Source organism: Myripristis murdjan, chromosome 5 (assembly GCF_902150065.1).
Source record: "Myripristis murdjan chromosome 5, fMyrMur1.1, whole genome shotgun sequence".
Taxonomy (NCBI): Eukaryota; Metazoa; Chordata; class Actinopteri; order Holocentriformes; family Holocentridae; genus Myripristis; species Myripristis murdjan.
The window spans coordinates 6,555,262-6,573,580 of record NC_043984.1 but is presented as its reverse complement, the minus strand read 5'-3'; positions in this window follow the sequence as shown (position 1 = coordinate 6,573,580).

Here is an 18,319-nt window from a genome sequence, read left to right as displayed (position 1 = left end):
TAACAAAACATTACATAAGATAACACTGAATACATGCTAATGTAATGTGACCAAACATCAATCACAGTTCACAGTTTTTAGTTGTCGCATGTCCAAATCTGCAACACCATAATGTTAGCTACATATTTTAAGTTGAAAAAATTAAAAGTTTCTTTATTTCCAGACGGAAGAAAGCCAAATTATAATAAATCTTAATTTGCTTTATTAAGTGCTTTTTGTCTAGTAAAAGCTAGTACAGTATTGATAGTCAGTATTCCTTTGTCTGAGAGTTTTTCAGACAGGAAGGATGCTTTTTTGCTTGGCTTCAGTGTTTTTTTTTTTTTTTTTTTCCGGTCCAGAATTCTTATCCTCTATTAACTATGAGTGGGGTGTTGCAGTCCTCACTGACAAGCCTTAGGAAATGGGCTGTTACAGCAACAGACTGGCTGCAAATAGAGTCATCTCACACGAACCTTGGACTCCTTTAAATTTCCTTTCCTTTAAATAACTTCAAATTTAAAAAAAAAAAAAAAAAAAAAAATATCCGTGTTGTACGACAGTGTCACACACATATTCCATATATGGTTGCAGCACTTCATTAAAACCGCATCATGCCGCATCATGCTGACACTGAGTCAAATATTCAAAGGCAAGATGCCTTTGTTTTATGGCTGCAGCATTACATCATATAGAAAACAATATCTAGATGTCTTGTGCATCATTTTCTGCACATTCCCCTGGAGTTCAGCAGGACATTTTTGGTATCTTTGGAAACCTCAGGATCTCCACTAGATTTTGAAATAAAGTTCTGTAGTTTGGAACAAAGCTGGGCCATGCAGCATGAATTTGTAATGATGCACCTAGCAATGAGACATGCAGAGTTGAAGAGGTTTAACGTTGTATCGCACAGGGAAACTGTTTTCTACGTGTCAACGTACTTTTAGCTTCCTTCTGAAGCACAATGTATAGGCTTTTGCACCACGAGCTAATTTTTCATCATCTGAAGGTCTGGTAGCAGCACACTAAATACTGCAGAACTGTTTTAGACGTCTTCTGACCTGATCAAAGTCTATTTATTCTTTTAAGAGGGACAGACAGGCAGGTAAGACACCAGACAGACATAATGCAAGGCCAGCTGAAGAGAAAGCCTCATAACCAGACATCGTACCAAACAAACTCCCATACACACACACCCACACATACACACACACAGAGAGACAGACACCAAATCAAAGAGACAGACAGGCAGACAAACTGCGTCGCAAACACAAACACACACAGTCACATACACACCCTGTCTCATCCCATCTACCAGAGTGGGATCTTCCACTTTAGATAGTACGGGAAGAGAGAATTGAGAGTGGGTATTGGGTTTTGAAAAACAACCAAGAAAAAAAAAAAAGTCCAGGAAAGCCATCACATTCCTTCGTTGCTACCTACAGCTGGCGGTGCGGACTAAATGAACAGCTGACAGGCAGTCCTGTGTCTGAGCAATAGAGAAAACAGACAGCTAGGAAATTGTCTTGGCAATATAAGGCCCTCACGCCTCTTATAGTTTAGAGACTGCCATATCAAGCTGTCTGGCCGTGTGTGTTCTTCCATGTGCACAAGTGGGGCGACCGGATGGATATTCACCGCTGCTATTTGGGAACCTGGTAACTCCAAATGTATTTAGTTATTTTTCTTGGTGTTATTAGAAATGAAGGTTTTATGAGGTCTTGTGTCGGAGTGAGGAAAGGTGAGAAAACCCACATGCGAATGTCAAAGCATGTTTGCTCTTTTGGAAATCTTTTTTATTTTATTTATTTGTTCATTTGTTTGTTATTGGAAATCTGAAAACCTTCGTTCAGAGGTGGCAAATCTTTGCTTGTAGATGTTTTTTTTAATGTCTTCACCTGCAATTTGCTGTGACATTATTTGTTTTGCAAAGTGACAGCTGAATTTCACACAGTTCCCAGGGGAAAGTATTTTTCCCCTGGGAACTGGCATAACGTACATGTTGGCTTATGAAAACCAACATGTGTCCAAAAATAACATGTGCTTTGAATGAATGAATGTATTTTTTTTTTTTTTTTTAAATAGGATTCAGATTGAGAAATTAATGTGAAGTCAAATATGCATGGATGCCAATCAGAAATAAGGCAGCTTTTTATTCCTTTGCTCTTCAAGGTTGGCATTTTGGAGATACAAAGTCTATATCAGACAGTGGTAGAATTAAAAAAAAAAAAAAAGATTGATATCAGAAGCAGAGAATGAAGTGAGGTCTATTTTGGGGTGCTGACAGACATGCCAAGTAGCTGGGGAATCAAGTCTGCGACATGATCAAAATAGCAATCAGACTGCAAGTGACAAGGTTTTGATGGTGAACTGACATACCCAAACAAACAATTGACACATTCCCACACACAAACACAAACACACACACACACACACACACACACACACACACACACACACCACACACACACACCACACACACCAGACTTGCAGTCAAACACCACAGAGAAATATTTCCTCTGACTCTCTATATATTCACTTTGGATCCCTCCTGTGCTTTAAAAGTCATTTTTAATTTATTTTATGCTCATCCTATCTGTCTTTTTGGTTGCTGTGCCACTAATTTTGAATATGTCAGTGTCCCTATTAAATAATCTTAGGGTTCAAAATTATGCAGTAGCGCACAACTCACTGTCGCACTGCCACTGCCTTGGACCAAGCCGTCTGAGCTGAGACTGACTCTTCTGTTAATACATTACCTATGATGATCATCACCTATGATGGTGCAGGTGAATAAAGACTTGCGTCATGTATGATATGCAGAGCAGATAACAGCCTCTGCATGCCAGTCCCAGAAATCACCACTTTGATGGTGACAGGCAGCCGGTTGCAGGATGAACAACACCACTTTTGCTGTATATCACTGGCAAACATTTAATTCCATGTAATGCTGATTTCTGTGGTTTATGTAAGCCCTTTTCCCATGCTAATGCTGGAGAGACTGACAGAGACTGGAAAGACCGTGACTGAGACTGTAGAGAGACTGAGAGAGACTACAAGAGACTGAGCAAGACTCTCAGAGAATGATGGCAGGTTTACTTCAGCGCCAGACAGACACGCATTCTGGATAGATTACCAAAATAGCAATCAGTCTGCATTTGACATGTCTAAGTGATATTGAAGGCACACACACGGGCAATTACACAAGTCAAACGCTGGACTAGAATTTACACTAGTCAATTCTCCTACTGTGCTAACTGATAAATGCATCATACAGCATCATGTAGTCACAGCATTTTTTTGTCCCTCTGGGAACCCCGCAGGACAAGAGGTTAGAGAGAAAGGATGGAGAAAGTCTGACGGAGTCACTGGGGGATCAAACCTGTGACATAATCAAAATAGCAATCAGACTGCAGGTGACAGGATGCTTGTGAGGCGTTTTACTCTTACATAAACAGCAGCAGATGATGAATTGAACCCCGCAAGGACTTCAGAGATAATTAGGTTGAAGTGTTGTGATCACAACAATGAGGAATTTAATTTGTGACAATGACTGCAAAGAGAACAATATGTAGACATTTTTTAAAAAGTGCTTTCACCTGTTTACCTGCAGGGAGAAAACATATCTAAATTGCAGGATTGTCAGGGTTTTTTAATACCCGCACCCACCATACCTGTTATGAGAGCCAATCTGCAGTGCCTGACCCACTAAAATATGCACTAATTAACCACTCAAATGTGACCTGACCCGACTGGCAAACAGCAAAGTGAGCAGTGTTGCACTATTTTGTTTTTTAACTGTTTGCCCAGCATCATACACTGATTGCAAGGCACAGACTGCTGTATCTTAGCCTAATGGCATCTGGGTCCTGTCTGCTACATATGAGTGAACCCCCGTGCCAGATATTAAATGGGCACAGGTCAGAACAGCCAAACTCCACAAAACTGTTCATGAGGTTAGACTTTGCTGCAAGTGGCACCTTGTTCTTCATGAATGCTGACATCAAGAGCTGAATTGATGGAGCTTGTTGTGTGGGCTTGCTCGGCTGTGGAGCACGACATGAATACCTGTTCAGGTTTGATGAACCTGTCTCATGGGCATCATATTTGTACCATGCCCCACAACTCAAGCGGATAAGGTAGTCTGTAACAATGACAGGACAACCTGCCAGTATCTCATTTTTTGGCTCTCTATGCATCCAACCTTAGCATGGCTCATTTTTAAATTACATGCATTGACCAAAACCACAATTGCAAATTGATGATAAAGCCCCTTGTGTGTGTGTGTGTTTGAGAGAGAGAGACAGTGGCAGAGAGAGGGGAAGAGAGGGTAGACTAGTAATGTACAGCCTAGCCAGATTCTTTAAGTTATCTATAACTTACTCAGAAGGCTGCTTTGTCACTTTTTGAACCACCACCTGAATCTGTAATATTTTCTAGTAAGCTTACCTGAACCCGCCCCATAAAATTTGACACACTCTGACATACTGTAAGTAATATGTTACACGACACTGGACTACAATACACTGCACTTCACTATACTATACTTTGCTACAGTGTATTATGTTATACTATACTATATTATATCATACTAATATACTATACAATACTATACTGTACTGCACTATGTTATACTATATTATAATATCATATTGTACCATATTACACAACTCTATACTATAATATACTATGTTACACTACATGACACTATACTGTGCTATACTATAGGCTACCTCAATATAGTGCTGTACACTACACTATACTGTAATATGTTACGCCACACTACACTATACTACGCTATACTGTATAATACTAAGCACCAAGTTTCATCTGTAGCCTATATTTAACTATACCATACAATGCACTTTGCTGTACTGCAGTAGTGCATACTATGTACCACACTATCCTATGCTATACTCTACTACAGTAAACTTTATGATTCTCTGTGCAACATGCCATAAAATTCTCTGCACTATATTGTGTATTATACTGCATTGAACTACACTAAAAGTAACAGTGACATTTTGCACAGTATGCAGTATTATTACTGTACTATACTATACTATACTATGCAGTTCTATAATATACTGTGTGCTATGCTATACTATAATATACTGTGTTAAACTACACTACCCTGCTAAGCTGTACTATGTGCTGTGATATCCTGTAGTATGGTATACTGTAGGAGACCAGGTGATACTGCTACCCGTGTGTTTAGAGACCCCTGGGACTCCTTGCGCAAACAGACGGAGGTGCTGAGGAATCAAACAGGCAGCATGATCAAAATAGCGATCAGAGTGACACAAGTGTGTGATAGCACATCCAAACTCATGTGCACTGAGTTGTCATGTACACACACACACACACACACACAGAGGCATGTTCTCTTTTTATCTGTAGCAACACATATAGACATGTTCTCTCTTTTCTCTCTCTCCCACTCATGCTAAGAGTGCAGTAAGAGGAAAGGAGAAGGGCTGTGAAGGTCAGTATTGATTCAGTTAATCTTAACACTGAAACAGATCGCTGACTTCCACCGCTGCATTCTGTGTTACTGTGTGTTTAAGTGTGTGTGTGTGTCTATGTCTATGCAAATGAGCACATTTGTCCAGGTGTACAAATGTGTTTCTTGTTCTTGTGTGCACATGCAAGTGTACATTTGTTTGTTATTTTACATGGATAAATATGTTTTCATGAATCCTTGCATATGGATGTATGTGTGTATGTGTGACGGAGGGACTTTACCATGATGGGATTGTCTTAAGCCAGCATTTATGGTAATAGAAGTCATTCACTTACTGTATGTGTGTATATGTTTATGTATTAGCAAGAGAGAGAGAGAGAGAGAGAGAACAGAATTACAAGCATTTGTTCATCAGCATTTTAATGTTGTTACTGTTTGTAAATCATGACAGAAATAATGCTACTCTTATCACTTGAAGAGGAAATGAGAGGTGTTTCCATTACAGTAATAAGTGAGTGTGTGGGGGCGCCCCGGTGGCTCACTGGATAAGAGTACACACCACATAGGCAGCAGCATCCCGGGTTCGAATCCGGCTTCAAGTCATTTGCTGCGCATCATCTCCTCTCTCTCCCCTGCCTTTCCTGTCACTCTCTGCTGTCAAATCAGAAATTCCAAAAATAATAATAATAATCTTTAAAAAATAAATATATGAGCGTGTGCATGCATGGGACTTCACAGTTGTAATTATGTGCAGGTGAAAATGTGTACATACAGTATGTGTGTGTGTGTGTGTGTGTGTGCGCGCTCTATGGCTCCTTGAGGAAATGGAAGGCCAAATCCATTCAGAATATAAATGTCTGCGAGGATGACTCATTGAATATATGTGGATGTGTATTATGTGTACTCTATGCCTGTGTACATGTGTGTATGTTTGTGCATCTGTTGTATGTGTGTGTTTGTATTGCTACTCAGTGGTGATGGAAAAATTGTGATCCATCCCCAGGGAAACAGAAGCAGCCACTGACAGTGAAATTCAGTGCCTGACAGTGTGTGTGTGTGTGTGTGTGTGTGTGTGTGTGTATGTGTGTTCGCCGATGTCAGCACATGAACACGAGTAGGAGTAACTACTTTTAAATGAAATGTGTAAGTGCATGTGTATTTGTTATACTCTGTAGTTGTGGGCGTGAATGTTTGTGCATATGTAAGTGCCAGAGCAGTTCCATTTAAAGGCTAAATTAAATGTGCTGAATTGTGTGTGTGTGTGTGTGTGTGTGTGTGCGTGTGTGTGTGTGTGCTCATTTTGTGTGTATCTTGCAGCATCGTCTCTTTGTATCCTTTTATTCCTAGGTTCCTTGCAGTCACAGTGATTCATGAATGTTGACTTGTGTGCTCTGAGCACTTATCTTAAGTCACTCTGAATAAAAGCATCAGGAAAATGTCTCAAATGTAAATGTAAAAGGTGCGTGGGTTGTGTGTTTATGTGCAGTTTGTGTGTGTTTAGTTGTTTTTGTGAGATTGTGTGTGTGTGTGTGTGTGTGGCTGTGTGCTGCATTATTGTCACTCACCGATCCTTATTACTATGCAACTTAGTCATGATTGATGAAATGAACTTGCACTTGTTTTGCTTGTGTCACTACATTTTTTTGTGAGTTTATATTTGTATGCACAGTATGTGGGCTATTGACTTTGCATATCAATCAACCAATCACATAGTGCATTTTATATATGATGCAATTCAGTGTGCTTTACTGCACTATTGAAATAATAAAATAATAAAAATAAAATAATAAACAAACTGTACATATGCAAGTGTATGTATTGTGTAGTTCATACTTGTATATGTGGCAAATATGTTCTTATGCACCCATATTTGATGTTAGTGACGGAATAATTTGATGGTATTGTAGCTTTACTATGCTCATTGACCATAAGCATAATAAAAAGTTAAAATATTATACCTTTTTGCCATCCTCCATGATGGAATCTACAACCTGGTGTTATGTAGCACACCTGCAAAACAAAACAGAAAATCTGGCAGATTTGGACAATGAAAAGGTGATAGTCAAGACGCAGCAACATCCTCAATTATATGGGCAGCGTCTGAAGTGCTATGGAGATATGAACAGAACACTTTCATTTGCACCAACAGTCTCTGTTTTCATGGTAACTTTATAGCTACCAGTATTATTGAATACACTTATATAAAAAAAACACCAAACAATTTTGCGCAATATTCATCGCACAGTTTGTTGTGTTTCTGGTACAATATTGCCAACTGCTGAAAAAAAATTATTTGAATACTGATTTACTGATTTTCATCACCATGGCAATATCTGAAGACCTTATGTGGTACATGCTTTGTGGCGCTGCATGTGTGTTGGTGTGATTGACATTTTTCTCTGTGTTTGGTGTGTCATTTTGAGTGTGTTCGCGTGGGTCTGGGTTAAACTTGTGCTTATGTGGTATGTGTGTGTTTCCCTTTGTGTGTGCATGTGTGCGAGGTTACATGTTTCTCTGAGGTAGCATGTGTGTGTTTTTCTGTGTGGAGGAGGAAGGGGGAGGTCACAACCCATTACTCATGGCTAGCGGTGTTTACTCTCATCTAATAGGAAAAACAACATCGATGGTTTCCACCACATTATAAATCGATAGATTACCCCAACACATTATAAATCATGCTGCTGTTGCTTTGTCGGAGCAATGGACTCTTCTGCATTGATTTCTGCATAGATTTAATAACAGGCCCCCATAAGGTGTGGAGCATCAGTCGGCTGCTATCTAAATTAAGCTCTCAAGGATGTAATCACACCTCAGTCCATTAAATGGGCTGCCTCAGCTCATAGGACTCCCGGGGCCCATGGAGGACTCAAGGGGGTCTGTAGTTTGAAAAAGTGTGGTTTGGGAATGAAAGATCAGGCTGTACGAGGGAAAAAGCGGTTTGAATTATTCTGGAGAACTTCGGCTTTGGTTTATTTTATGTTGCAAAAGCCTTGCCAAGTCACTTCAGTGTAATGTGGGCTGAATAAATCACTGTAAACGAGTAGTCTCAAACCATGCTGATTGTACTTGATGAGTTTCAATTCTATACTGAAAGACAAGTAAGATGCAAGTGAAATGTCCTGAAAGAAATGACTTAAAGGATAATGCAGTACTTTACAATAACTTTCCAAACAGTAATAACTTTTTCCCTCATTTTGTAACTGCACTCACATTCTGTAATAACTTGCTGCAATTTGAAATAAAACACCTTGACTGCAAAACATGACACTTTTTCCAGGAGTGTGTCTTGGACTGCTGAGAGCATGTCTTTGTAGGGTCTGTTTCACAAGTTGCAGTTGGATCAAACAAAAGTGAGGAATCCGTCTCAAGTGGGCATGTCTCACGTGCTTTCTAGCACTATTTCAACTTAGTAAATAATAAGTTTGACACTCGATGCAAATGTGCAAAGTGTGCAAACTCGATGCAAAACTGTGCAAAGTTATTACATAATGCACTGAACGATTACATATTCTTCAAAAAAAAAAGTGTAGCCCTGTGTTGCGTAAAATCAGCTCGGAAAATTTATTACATTTTGCATTCAAGGTTTTCATTACAACATGCAGCAAGTTATTAGATAATGAACAGAACTACTACAGTGTTTGTTTGTTTTCTGACTTGGCCTGACCTTGCTCCATAAATGCATAAAGAGCAAGGCAAAGGAATTAATTAATTGTTGGAATTAATCGATGTGGATGTATTTGTTGAACAGACTCAAGATACTGTATATAAGATGCTTGTAAAACCCCTGAACGATCAAGGTCAAGAATTGTTTTAACTTGACTGGCAACAAGGAACATATCCTAAAAGTGTGTCTGTGTGTGTATGTGTGTGCCTGTCCACACAACCCACTTAGGACAAGTTTGCCATTTTGGAACCTAGGCCCTATTTACAGATTATCTGTCATCATCCTCAGACGTAGAGAGCATCATTTCACCAGCGACGTCAACACTGATCCTGAGAGTGATGTACCACAGGCCCAGCTGCAACAGCAATCAGAAATGACTTTGAAAAACTAACCTCTTCTTTAGACCAGGGGTATATCAGGCACATTTTTTTACGCACACACAACAGATGTGCTCTCATTTTAACCTATGCAGCTGTGTGCCAGCCCATAAGGCAAAGCGTGTACCAGAGCGGCTGGTCCACCAGAGGACAGCGCATCAGTGTGACCTAAAATGTGATAGCGACACTGTTTCCTCTGGTGGACAAGCAGGTGTATTACACGCTTTAGCATGACCTGGGCTGGTGTCTGCAGACTGGCATCGATCTTCTCATTTCAGAAAAGCAAAGTTATCTTAGCCGTTCAAAGCCTTTCGTCATTGCCTCAGTGGCTGCTGTCGCAGCTGGGAGAGAGCCTGCAGCACATTGAAATCAGGCTCAACACTGAAGCGGCCGGTTAAATGATGCTCTCTACGTCTGAGGATGATGCCAGATAATGGGGCCTAAGTTCCAAAACAGCAAAGCTGTCTTTTAACAGGAAAGCAGTGCACGTTGTGAAAACTCACCACTTTCTAATTACACAAAGAACACAGATGTTTAATGTTGCCCATCAGCTGTCAGGCAACCAGCATGCAGACACCATTACAGCTGCCACGGTAACAGAAAACCCTCTTCAGCGATAATCCAAAGCAACACTAAAGTCTGTGTTTTCTGTCATGGACACAAAGCTTGAAATAGCATTTCGAGGGGGAAAAAAAATTAGAGAATACTGACACTTCAAACAGCATATGTTAGGATAATTAGCTAACCCAAACAATTTGCATTTTAGACACCTCTCCAATTATTTTCATTTCAGCCTTCTGGAACAGGGAGAGAGAGAGAGAGAGAGAGAGAGAGAGAGAGAGAGAGAGTAAGGAGGGGAGAGTGAAATGAGGAGAGACAAAGACTGAGAAGGGAAATAAAAGCAAAAGAAGCACACAGAGAGAGAAAGAGAAGAGAGAGAGACCCAGACCACAAGAGGGAAGAGAGAGAGAGAGAGAGAGAGAGAGAGAGAGAGAGAGAGAGAGAGAGAGAGAGAGAGAGAGAGAAACATTTTCTTCCTCCAATGCAAACTCTCATTTGGCTGGCACAGCAAGGTGTAAATAAACTAGACAATTAATTGGTGATGGATGCAAGTGGGTGGAAAACCCCCTCCAGGGCAATAAACACTTATTGTCAGAGCCAAAGCTTTTTTCACCTGGCGGAACAGAGCACCAACACGGCCTGAACTGCCCACGCTGGGCAAAACAGTCTCTCTCTCTCACACACACACACACACACACACTCACATTTATATTGTTTTATGTGGTGGACATTAGATTAAGGTTAAAACATGCTGTACACGTCCCAAAGTCAAATATTATCCTAAAAGTGTCTCCTTATTTTGGTGGATTTCCTCAATTTTATATCCAGTGTAGCAGCAGTACATGCGTATAACCCAATCTTTTATTTTATTTTTGTGCTATCCATGCTACATTTGAAATTTGGCCGATTTCTCAATTGGAAACAACGCTCTTAATTTATTTCTCTTCATTTCTGTTTGATGTGATTCATCCCCCACCGTGTCAGTGCAGCTTGAGCCACGCACGCTGCTTCGCCGTGTTTGCCAGGTCTGATGTATGATTATACAAGGCCCGCAATTTGGTATGCCCTGGTATTTCGGACTGTTTTGCCAAAGTCTGACTTGGCACCAAAATGAGTGGGATCTACGCTAATATAGTACAACTCATTTATTCATTTCCCATCAAACAACGCCATCGGGGACTTTTACATTCTGCTGTAAAGTGAGTGATTTAATAAACAGTACAAAAACAGACTCAAATTTTAATGATTGTTGACATACCAGGCAAATATAGGTTTACGGTTCTTACTATTCTTACTCATGTTCTCATTTCAGTCTAATTGTGCTGGAACATGAAAAATTGGGTCAGAAGGGAATACACAAGTCAGTATAATTGTTGGCAGCTCAGCAGTATTTGCTAATATCTTCAAATGCATTTATCACTAGTGGTGGGAAAAATGAGGTAGAGAGTGGGTAGACTGGAATTAATTATACAACCTGAATTATGTAGACAGGGATTTTCAAAGAGACTGCAAATTAAAGGTAAAATCCCCCCTAAAGAGAACCCCCACGCTATTTGATCCCACAGGCATTCAACATGTGTGCTACATTTGCCTAATATCGCTGTGCGACGCAACTCAAAACCGCACACAAATGCATCAAAGCTGCACCTCAACCTTTTGCCATGAATGTTTAATCTATTTAACTACCTGGCGCTGTTATTGTTGTTAATGATACTGATGTCAAAGGTATTTAATTTAGTGTCACCGACCTGACACACTATCTTGGCAGGAGCTGCTATAAAATTGAATTTACAGTTTTAATGATTGTTGATAATGGTGCCTTGTTTTTGCTGCCCTCACCAAAAACCTACACACTCTCTCCCACATGTCAACAGCACAATGGAGCCACAATGGAAATAAGCCCTCTGACTCTCTTGTGTTATCTTTGATGTATCTTTAATTATATTACATTGGATCTCGATCTCGCACTGTTTGTTTTAAAGTGTTATGCCAAACTACTCTAATCTGAATCCAAAGACATCTATTAGTTTGTCTGAGTCTTAGAAAGTAGGAAAAATAGGAAAATTCCCCTAGAACTATCTTTTTAACCAAATGACTGATATTTCGGCTGCTCTACAGCATGGTCTCCTTTTGACGACAAAAAAGGCAGTTTATTCTAAATCTTTCATGAACATCTTTTCCAATGCTCAGTCTCTCGGCCTCCCCTGAAACTGTCTGGCAACCCCCTGGGGCGCCCCGCCTCCCACTTTGAAAACCTCTGATCTAGACTAAATATTCTGAATGAAAGTAATAATCTCCAACTTACTGAATGTCTGAGTGATGTTTAAAATCAGTGAGGGGCACATGCCTATTCAACTTGAATGGGCATGTCATTAGTGGCATCATGGACTGAAAACATCTGAACAGTCAATTAAGAGAACATCGTCACACCAGATGCCTCTCCAGTGTGTCTGCTGGCTTTGCAGCAGCTTGTCAGCCACAAAGCAGGCAGAGCAGATACTGTCCCAAGATATCATTTGTTCTCTACATTATGTTGAGATACGATCATAACAATAGTAATAATAGCAATGACAATAATAATAATATTAAATAAACTTTCGAATACTGAGTTTTCAAAAAAGATTTTAAAAAGGTTAAAGATATGGCTTACCTGGTCTCCTCCAGCAGGTTATTCCAGAGCAATGGGGCCCAGCTAGCAAATACAGTGTGGATACCCGACCCGAGCCAATCGGGGCTGGGTTTCAGATCAAATTTAGAGATTGTGTTCAGGTTCTAGTCAGGTTTGGTCACGTTGATGTTATTTTAGTGAAAAATGATGGACATAGTGTCCATTCTAGGCAACTTCCTGTACAGTGCTGGAGTTTACATGACAACGCTGAAGGCAACACGTAGACTATTTCAGGTGGTAAATGTAACCGAGCGATGAAGAACAAGCTAAATCTGAAAGAATGCCTGTCGAGTTGGTTTGGGCTGAGTTACTTATGCTCCCATCTTGGCTCAGCCCAATCAGCACTCTACTAGCAAAGGCCCTTGTTCTCAGTCCAGATTTTAAAAGTGCTTGCTTTGGGAAAAGATTATCAGAAACATGAAGTGTATACATTTTATAGTTACACTAAACATGCAGAGACTCTGGTACTGTCCCTCAGTATTCTCAGGCGAGTGCCTCACATGGACGAGCACCATGGATCTGGCACTACGCAAGCCAAGAGGACTTACTGCTAGTAATAAAATGTTTGTATGTATATATAACATGTAAATGTAGCCATAAATAGACTAGGCTGTTTTACTGTGTTTCTTTGCATGTTGTTGATGCTTCATTCTGCTATCAACATGTTTATTTTTTCATTTATTCTTGTCATGATGTAGATGACTCAAACTTTGAGACTGCAACTTTTTGTTAAGTCTTATACAAACACACTTTACTGAGGGAGGGGTATCTCCTTCACTTTCCCACTTTGCTGTCAATCATATCAAAATGCAAGCAGAACATAAGTTAAATATCATTTTTAATTCCTCCCAAATCACACACAAAGCAGGATCTAGTGAGAACCTATTGAAAATGTTTTCAAATGCATTCCTTTGCATATCAGTCTTTGCACATCAACCACCAGTGACTGCTCTCTTTTTGGATTTGAGGAGGGTAGGGATTCATGTCCCACTCAGAAATAAATAAATAAAAACAAGTATGCTTTATAACACCATAAAGAACTCAAAAACACTCTCCCACAGGGAAGAAAATATACTGATGCATGCCACTTTGTTGTTTTTTGTTTTTTTTTTCAAATGTATGTTTCAATCTCAAAGATGTGAGGAATATGCACCTCTTCATATTTTGCACATAGATCTGTGAATAGTCTGTGGTGTCGCAGAGAAAAAATGCAGCGCTGACAGCCTTGAAGACATTATTAATGCTATTGTATTTTTTCTTTCTTTCTTTTTTTTTTTTTTTTTTTTTTTTAAATCTGTGAATGTAAGGAATCTATTCCCCCAAGTCTCACCATGGCTGTGAGTGAACCAGAGTTCGACATGACATCTTAATTTCCCTTGTGTGTTTCCCTCAATCTCTCTCTCTCTCTCTCTCTTTCTTTCTCTCTCTCTCTCTCTGTTCTTATGCTACCTACCTTCTTCCTTTTTTGCACCCCACTGTCTCTGTTGGTTTGTCTGCATCTTTGACACCCTTTCCTCCTCTTTCTCTTTCTCTTTGCTTATTTTGCTCGCTCCCGTGCAGTGTCTTTTTTCTCCGTCTCTCGTGCTTTTCTCTCACTCTTCCTCCCATCTCTCTCTCCTTTCTTTCCCTATTTGCCCTCCATTGTCTCTGTCCCTCTCTCTTCCTCCCTCGTGTATTAGTACACAGTCTGTTGAATATAGAACCACGGGCCTGGTGTTAATAATAGAGTTTTTATTCTAAATGTCAGTGAATCCCACAGTGTTATAGGACATTCTTACAAGTCAGATATGACTCAGTGCATTACAGCAGATTCTCTATATGTGCCTGCCTAAAGCCTGCTTGATGTATATATTCTTGGGTTATCTTCCAGCCTGCTAGTTAGTGCGGGAAAAAGTCAAATTTACATAATAACCAAACTACAAGCTGGTTGGTGTGGGTGTTGCTTTTGGTCTAACTAGCTGACTTTAAAATGTGGCATTAGCAGTTTTAATTTGCACAGCTTTTATCATTGTGCAAATTAAAGGTATGTTCCACCCTAAAACAGTTACTGGCTATTTTGGCCCCATTTGGGGACATATTTGTCTCATTTCCATAAAGAACTGGCCACAAAAATGTAATGTGATATCATGCAAGCATATTTCCAGTACAGCTACAATGGAGTTTGACTGGGGGGATTTTTTTTTTTTTTTTTTTTTTTTTTAATATCATATTAAATCAATATCTTAGTGCATGTCAGGTTTTGGTTTCAGATCTTCAGAAACAAAGAGCACGGGCCTCTGTTCAGACAATTTGTAGTGGTATTCAACAATAATACTGTAAAAAATACTGTGCACAATTTTCTTTAGTGAGGAGTAACTCTCACTCTCTTGTTCTTACTATTGCCAGTGTTGATGTTCCTGCCCTCTCCTCATGTGAGTAAAACACCTGAACACAACATGTGGAGTGGAGGTGCTTTGAGTGGTCAGTAGATTAGAAAAGCGCTGCAGAAATGCTGTCCATTTCAACAGTCACAGTCCAACTTGCTGTGGCTTAGCTCCACGTAACAACACAGACAACCTTGAAAACATAGAGGCCATACAAATATGCACTCAGCAGCCACTTTATCAGGTCCACCTGTACAGTCTAATGCAGTTCAATGCAACAGCTCTGACATAAAATATTTAGTTTATGACGTTCAGTTTTTGTTGCCATTGTGGAGAACGTGTGACTTTAATTTGTGTTTATTATTGAGGTTGTAGTTTGCAGAGGTCTTGTACTGGACTACATTATATTGAGAGGTGTTTCTAATTTTTTGTCCACCCTATTTATATACATGAGGGGGACAGAATATTGGAAACAGCTCTCAATAAAATGCAGTCCAGTCCAAACATAGAACTGAATGAACACTTCTATTACTGTGACAAAAAGAAAACCTGAGCATTATAGGCATCAGGAAAGGAACAGCATACTGAACTTAATACAGTGGCCACTGAGTGCACACTGCAACAGCTATGCACATTACTGAATGAATGCATCTCTGAAGATGGTACAAGATCATCTGACACAGTTGTACAGCAAAACCTGGTAGCACAAGCACAGCAACAATTAAGGAACAACAAGGTCCCATTTGCCTAAAGAGCCCACCATGTTCCTTGAGTAAAAATAGTGCTAAACATGTTTAGCGCTTAAACTAAGAACACTCTTCACGCTCTCTTTGCTCTCAACGAGCCTGTCAAGTTTATCGTTTTGAAAAAGATTGTCTCCGCATTTCACGAAAGCCCCCCTCTTGTACTGTGCTTTAAATAATCATTACCGTCTCATCGTCTCGCACAACTGTTGTCTTGTTTAATCATTACTGAGAGTAGCGCCTGGGAGCTGGCAGCAGTCTTTCCTCTTGTACTTTCCTTTGAAGCATTGCCTTGGCTGGTGACTGAAAGGAAATCTTATGTGTACTTAGATGAAGTTACCTTATTAGCCAGTTTACACACAGTAACTTCAGTTTGTCTGTTCACATATCCCTGCTAGACATTCTCTCTCTCACACACACACACAGCCTCCTACATACGCACAGAAATGTTAGACCTCAGGGTTGCCTGCAGTACATGCCCCCCTGGAGCAGGTAAAGGTGCAGTGTGTAATACTTTTGCTTTCCTGCAGTGTAATTGCTGAACGGGAGAGATCGAAACAGAATAAACAACTCTGGAGAGAAAGATAGGCAGATGGGTAGATAGAATAGACGGATGGATAGATGGAAGGATGGATGTACTTTATTGATCCAAAATTGGGAAATTCTTGTGTTCCAGCAGCAGGTTATCCAGACATTGTACAGGAGCGGTAACACACAAAAAATACCTCTCAGCACTAGAAGAGACAAAAATACAAATCTCTAGAAGAATAACCACAAGAAATAACAAAATAAAATAGAATAGTTCAAACAAAGACTATAAGAAAAAAAACTTTGCATTCACTATTTGTGTAATAAAAAAAAACAAAATATAATAAAAAGCATCTCCTTCTTGCTAACTTAATAAATACGGAGGGGCTCAAAAATACATCACTGAATATGTTAGCTAACATCAATCGAAACATTTCCTATGTTTTCAAATTCATGCTTTTGTTATCTTGTATGGTAACAGCCTCACCCTTTTATGCAGCTTGAGTCTGGTCAAAGTCTCTCCGGTCATTCGTCTCGCCCCAACTGCTTAGGCTATCAGCCAAAAACATACCATGATAAATGGAAGTTTTTACTAACCGGTAGGGTGTTCTGGTAAATTCAGCATCGGGCTAATCTGAATAACAGCTCACACTTCAGTAAAATCTCAACTTTTATATTTATTACCGCCTGCTGGCTCAGCAGCATGATGCAATTTCGATGGAGAGACTTTGGGAATAGCTGGTGCATGCAGTGCAAAAATGAAAATGTGTCAGAATGACTGGAATTTGATGGAAAAACACACATGGTTACCTTTAAGGGTTCAGTGTCCTGCCCAAGGGCTCTTTGATACCGTTGGTAGGCACCGTCAGTGTGATACCTGTCACCTCTCTGATCCCAGCTCACAGCTGGGATATTCCCTCTGGGAGATGCCAGGGCCTGAGCCAGCAACCCATCTGATTGTCATTCAGTGTCTTTATTGCCAGGCTAAGCTGCTCCCCACTCACTGGGTTAGATCATTTCACTTGCTTTCACAGATTGCTATTATATACACATTTTTTTTTTAACTGCTGTTACTCAAAATATGCAAATTCCTCAAAATATAAGATTCTTCTTACAACAATGCCTCACAGAATTCATTTTTTTTTTTTATCAACGACTATGGAAGCTGTGGAAGGCAAGGTGGGATTTTTAAAAAAAATGTATTTATTTGTTTTTGAGCACACCTCTCTGCCACATTAAAATATATTCATCATTCCATCATTCATCATTTTGTTTTATTTTTAATACCTCTTACATACAAATTAGTGAGCCTGTACCACAAATAAGACATTTTACGTAACTCGTATGCACAACATAAACTTGGCCTCTTGAACTACAGCTTGCTTCTCAGGGCTTCTGGGAACAACGTTTGCATTACCTGTTCGGTCAGTGATGTATGATGCATGATGTATGTATGTATATATTAGTAACAAAATTTGATTGCTCTTTTTAAAACATGCACAACGTGTGATGAGGTTTTGTTCATCGCCAACGTATAGGTCTATGGTTTAGATGAAAGTCTGCAAGCAGGAGATGACTGTGTACCCTACTAACCTATTTTTGCTGCTGCTATATATGTATCCACATGAGGCTACACACACAAACTCACACACAGGCATGCACACACTCTCTTCTCTTATTCCCTCACATGCACTTATGCTACACACTTGTGTAAAGGCACACAGGTCAGTTAAACACAAAACACAATTTGTCAGCAGTGAATTCAAGGCTGATCAAAAATGACATCAATTAGAAACCACTTGATCTAGGCTGCTTTGGTTTTCCACCGCTGTGGCGAGACAGACGGCTGCAGCAAGGAGCAAGCCCAGGTGTGCCTTGATACTTTGCCCAAATGCTGTGAAAATCAGTGTCACCCGAAATGATTACATGCACTTTATTAAATTTTTAATGCGCTTTTTTAACCTCCAGGTTAATG